Below are 6,004 nucleotides of genomic sequence, written 5' to 3'. Positions count from 1 at the left end.
ATGTATATACATACATGCACATACATGCGCGCGCACACACACATACATGCATGAGGGGTGGCTAGGTGGAGCGGTGGATAGAACACTAGCCCTGAAGTTCAGAGGACCAGAGTTAAAAATCTCACCTCCGACACTGACTAGCTGTGTGATCCTGGACAGGTCACTTAACCCTAGTTGCCTTAAACATCAGGGGCCATCCCCAGTCATCCTGATGTCTATCTTGCCACTGGACCCAGATGGCTCTGGAGGAGAGAGTGAGGTTGATGACTTTGCACAGGCCTCCCTCACTTAAATACAATTCACTGCAAGCCATGACATCACCATGATGTCATGCTCCTCTTTGAGAATGAAGGACCAACAACATACATACATACATACACACATAAATATAGCATTAAATAACAATAGTTGAACAATGACCACAATGGAAAAGTGAAGCTATATAATTGCTTATTTTTTCTCTCCTCACTTGCATGTCCACACCCAAGACTTGCTCATCAGTGGGAAAGGCACTAACAAGATCTCAAATTCTCAGAATCCTCTCTGACTACAGCGTCCTTCCCTGCAGATTTTAAAACTCCCTCAGACTACGTTTTTTCATCCTTAGAACCTCTAGTTTTTCCTCCCTTTATTTTCTCGGTCCATCATTCAGCTTTTGTCTTCACTTGTCTCACTCCCTAGCCTTGACCCTGTATAGCCAGCCATTCCAAGTTCTGTTTCATTGTCAGTTTCGAGTCTCACTCCCTTTGCTTTCTGCTATACCTGACATAAATCTTTTGTACTGGATAAACTCATACTGCCATACTTTTAACTGTTCCTTGGAACCATGCTAACTTGGTCCACAATGCTTCGGCGTCATCCTGGCTCTCAATACTGCTGAGAAGTATTCAATCTCCTCTAGTTGGCTTTGGTATTAACATTCCCCAGAGGATCTCTTCTAAACCTCCATTCTCTTCAAGCTCCTGAACTGGCTTTCCCCATTCCTAGCACATGATCTTATTGCCTACTCTACAGAGATCAAGCCAGTTTTAGTAATTTGTTTACATAGCAGTTGCCAAAGCTATTTCCTCACAACAACCTTGTGTTATAGGTGGGCCATCTAGTATGATCCTAAACCTGTTTTCTATTTATCTCATTCTTTTAAAAATTTTTTCAGCTTTTTTGCCCCGCCATCTTTGCTGACTAACTTTTGAACTCATCCTCCTGAACCTGCGGGGACTTTTCTCCATCGATTTTCTCACTCTTTGCTTTGTCATTATTTCCTTTACCACTCATTTCTTGCCCCTATATTAAACATTCAAATTTCCCCTGACTCTATTGTACTATTTGCCTTTATCTTTCATCATCAAACTTCTTAAAAGTGGAATGTATAGGGGAATTTTTTTTTAAATCTCTAAACACTTTCATTAACAAAGAACAGAACAACTTAGGAATGCAACAAAAAACCCCTAGAAAACCAACAAATTAAAAAACCCCAATTAAACACCAATATAATGGTGCAAATCAAGAAAGAGATTAACAAAATTAAAAAGAAAACCCATTGAATTAATAAGTAAAACTAAGAACTTGTTTAGAAATTCCCAACAAAATAGATAAACCATTAGCCAATTTAATTAAAAAGATTATCAGTATCAAAATTTTTTTAAAGTGTTAACAATAAATGAAATAAAAGATATAAAAAAGTTTGCCCAGTTACATGGTGATAAAATCTACAACTTAATGACATAAAAGAATATTTACAAAACTATAGGATACCCAAATTAGCAGAACAAGAAATAGAGAATCTAAACAACACAATGGGGGCAGCTAGGTGGCGCAGTGGATAGAGCACCGGCCCTGGAGTCAGGAGTACCTGAGTTCAAATCCGGCCTCAGACACTTAACACTTACTAGCTGTGTGACCCTGGGCAAGTCACTTAACCCCAATTGCCTCACTACAAAAAAATAAATAAATAAACCACAATGTCAGAGGAAGAAATTGAACAAGCCATAAATGAATTTCCCAACGGAAAAACCCAAGACCGGATGGATTGAAAAGTGCATTCTATGAAACATTCAAACAATTTTGCTATCAAGTTGTTTGCAAAAATAGAGAAAAGCTGGGGAGAGGAGAGAAATTTTGCCAAATTCCTTCTATTATTCAGAGATGGTCTTGATACAGTAAGAGTTGAAATAGAATAAGAAAACTAGACTAATATCCCTAATGAACATTGATGCAAACATTTAAAATAAAATATTAACAGAGACTAAAAAAAACCCCAAAAGATTATATACAATGAGCAGATACTATCTACTAGGAATGCCGGGTTGGTTTCATATTAGGGAAACAATGAACTTAAAAACAGTAAAATGTACATGCACTGCCTCTACTTAGCAATTTCTCCTTCCTCAATTCAGTTTTCAATTTAGTATATGTAAGAAGTATCTACTATATGGAAGGAATTGGTACTACAGGGATAAATTAGTCCCTGCCCTGAAGGAGCTTCTTCTGTTCAGCTGAAGGGAGTTTGATTGATTTGTCATCTACACAGAGGTCATCATTGAACCCTTGGACTTGAATAATATCAGTAAGGAGAGAATACAGAGGAAGAACACCTGGGAGAGATCCTCGAGGAACATCCATTTGTTGACTCATTAAGCTTGTAGTAGTCAAACATTTAAGTGTCTACTATCTGCTGGGCACTGTGCTAAATACTGAATATACAGAAAAAAGGTAAAAGACACATCCTGCTCTTGAGCTCACAATTTAATGGGATAAATATGAGAACGATTTATGAAAAAGGTATCTACAGTATACATTAGAAATAAACAACTGGGGCAGCTAGGTGGTGCAATGGATAGAGCACTGGCCCTGGAGTCAGGAGGACCCGAGTTCAAATTTGACCTCAGACACTTGACACTAGTTGTATGACCCCGGGCAAGTCACTTAACCCCAATTGCCTCACCAAAAGAAAGAAACAACTGAGGGAAGACACTCGAATTAGTGATCAGGAAAGGCTTCTTGAAAAAGATTGGATTTTTGCTGAAACTTGAAGCCAAGAGGTGGAGATGAGGAGTTGGAGCATTCAGTGTGTGGGGGAAAAAACAGTGATAATGTCCAGAGTTAGGAGAATTTTTTTCAAGGACCACCAAGGATTCCAGTGTCACTGCATCACAAAGTATGTGAATGTGGGAGTATTAAGGCATAAGGAAACTACAAATGTTTGAGTGGGAGTGAGAAGGATAGGTTATGAAGGGCTTTGAACACTACGCAATTTTATACTCGACCTTAGAAGTGATAGAGAACCAAGTTTATTGAGTAGGGAGCTGATAGGCTAGACCTGTGCTTGAGGATGGACTGGAGTGGGGAGATACTTGTCGTAGGGTAGCTAACCAGCAGGCTATTACAACAGTTTAGGCATGAGGTAATGAGAGCCTGTACCAGGGTGGTGGCAGTATCTGAGGAGAGAAGGGGGCATAATCAAGAGATGTTATCAAGGTGAAATTGACAGGCCTTGGCAATATTAAATATAGGGTGTGAGAGAGTGAAGTTGAGGGTGACACCTAGGTTTGGGGAGACTGGGAGAATAGCAGTTCCTTTCACAGTAGTACAGAAGGATGGAAATCTTGGAGGGAAAGATAATGAATAGTTTGGGACATGTTGAGTTTAAGCTATCTATAGGGCAGTCAGTTTGAGATGTCCACTAAGCAGTTTGAGATGCCAAATTGGATATTAGCACAAGGGTTAGAGCCATACATTTAGATTTGAGAACTATCAGTATAGAGAGATGATTGAATCCATGGGAGCTGATGAGATCACATGAAATAGTATAGAGGGAGAAGAGAAGAATGTCCAAACAGCCCTGGGGAACACTCATGGTTCGAAGGAGCAGTCTGATAGGTAGAACTGGGAGGAAGCAGTCACAAAAACCTACTTGGGAGCCTGAGTTGGTCATCTAGGGCATTAGCAGTCAATGAAATACTCTAAAGTACCTATTTTGTTCCAAGCCTGTGCTAAGTACTAGGGATATAAAGATAGACTTGAGATGTTCCCTCAACTCAAGGAACTTCCTTTTAAATCAGGGATACCTCATGCTGAGGGACGGTACTTGAGCTTGAGGCTTAAAGAAAGCTGGATGTGAAAGTCAAGAGGGAGTTCTTTCTGCGCATGGGAGACATTGACTGCAAAGGCACTGAAGATGGGTGTGTTACGGGGGAGGAATAATCAGAAGGCCAGTCTGGCAGGATTGTAGAATGAATGGAAGGGAATAATACATAAAGGATGGACAAGTAGGAAGGGGCAAGGTAGGGATGGTATTTAAATGCTGAACTGAAAAGCTTATAATGATGTCCTAGAGGTAATAGGATAACATGAGTTTTTTTGAATAGAAGAATGACATGGTTAAACCTATATTTTAGGAAGATCAATTGGTGGCTCTGTGAAGGATGGGTTGAGTGGGAAGAGATTTCAGTTGGGAAGATCAAAGAGGAAGCTATTAATAGTCCATGGAAGAGGTAATGAAGGCTTTGAATTAGGTGTCTTGGCTGTTTGGGTGGGAAGGAAGGTTCATATGCAAGAGATGGGGACAGAATCTACCGTACCTCGAAGCTGATTGAATATGGGGGTAGATTCTAGGGAAGTGAGAGAGTGAAGTATAGAGTATGACTGAGATTGTGACTAGGTGACTGGAAGGATGGTGGTGCCATTGAAATTTGGAAAGAGGAGTAGATTTGGAGGGCTGGGGGGAGCAGGTGAAGAGAGGAAGGTAAAGAGTTTTGTTTTGAATGTGTTGAGTTCAAGATGCCTTCTAGTTATCCAGTTTGAAATGTCCATAAGGCAATGGTCATGTAAGGCTGGGGGTTAAGAGAGACATTGCAAACAATTTGGTACTGGCTAAGAAAGAGAGAGGTGGATCAGTGGAATGGAATAGGTAAAAATTACACTATAGTAAATGACTATAGTAATCTGGTATATGATAAACCCAGAGATCCAAGCTTTTGGAACAAAAACTCATTATTTGACAAAAATTGCTGGGAAAACTGGAAAACAGTATGGCAGAAACTAGGTATAGACCAACATCTTACCATATACTAAAATAAGGTCAAAATGGGTACATGGTTTACACATAAAGGATGATACCATAAGCAAATTAAATCATTTATGGGCAGAGGAAGAATTTAGGACTATAGAAGATTTAGAGAGTAAAACAAAATATACAATAGATCATTTTGATTACATAAAATTAAAGTTTTGCACAAACATAACTAATGTAACCAAGATTAGAAGGGAAGCAGAAAACTGGGAAAGAATTTTTGAAACAAGTGTCTTTGATAAAAGGCCTCATTTCTCAAATATGTGGAGAACTGAGTCAAATTTCTAAAAATACAAGTCATTCCCCAAGTGATAAATGGTTAAAGGATAGGAACAGCAGTTTCCAGACAAAGAAATCAAAGCTATCTATAATCATATGAAAACATGTTCTAAATCACTATTGATCAGAGAAATGCAAATTAAAACAACTTTGAGGTATCACCTCACGCTATCATAGTGGCAAAGATAACAAAAACAGAAAATATTGGATGTTGGAGGGGATGTGGGAAAGCTGGGACACTAATCCACTGTTGGTGGAGTTGTGAAACAATCCAACCACTCTGGAGAGCAATTTGGAACTATGTCCAAAGGGCTATAGAACTGTGCATACCCTTTGATCCAGCGATGCCACTGCTAGGTTTATATCCCAAAGACATCCCCCAAAAGAGAAAAATACCTATTTGTACAAAAATATTTATAGCAGCTCTTTTTGTGGTGGCTAAGAATTGGAAATCAAAAGAATGCCCATCAATTGGGGAATGGCTAAACAAGCTGTGGTATATGATGGTTATAGAATATTATTGTGCTATAAGAAATGACAAGCAGGATGATTTCAGAAATGCCTGGAAAGACTTGTATGAACTGGTATATAGTGAAGTGAGCAGAACCAAGAGAACATTGTGCACAGAGACAGCAGTATTTGATGATGAACTGT

The 6,004-nt window shown here is 39.2% G+C and overlaps 1 protein-coding gene across 12 annotated transcripts in view; it reads left to right on the top strand.

The window, feature by feature from the left end:
- The window catches only part of CAMTA1 (calmodulin binding transcription activator 1), a 1,311,517-nt gene that overhangs the window by 113,309 nt on the left and 1,192,204 nt on the right, over positions 1 to 6,004 (top strand). The window lies entirely within an intron of this gene.

This window comes from Dromiciops gliroides, chromosome 3 (assembly GCF_019393635.1).
Source record: "Dromiciops gliroides isolate mDroGli1 chromosome 3, mDroGli1.pri, whole genome shotgun sequence".
Lineage (NCBI taxonomy): Eukaryota > Metazoa > Chordata > Mammalia > Microbiotheria > Microbiotheriidae > Dromiciops > Dromiciops gliroides.
The sequence above is the reverse complement of the archived record's forward strand: the minus strand, read 5'-3'. Positions and strand labels throughout refer to the sequence as shown.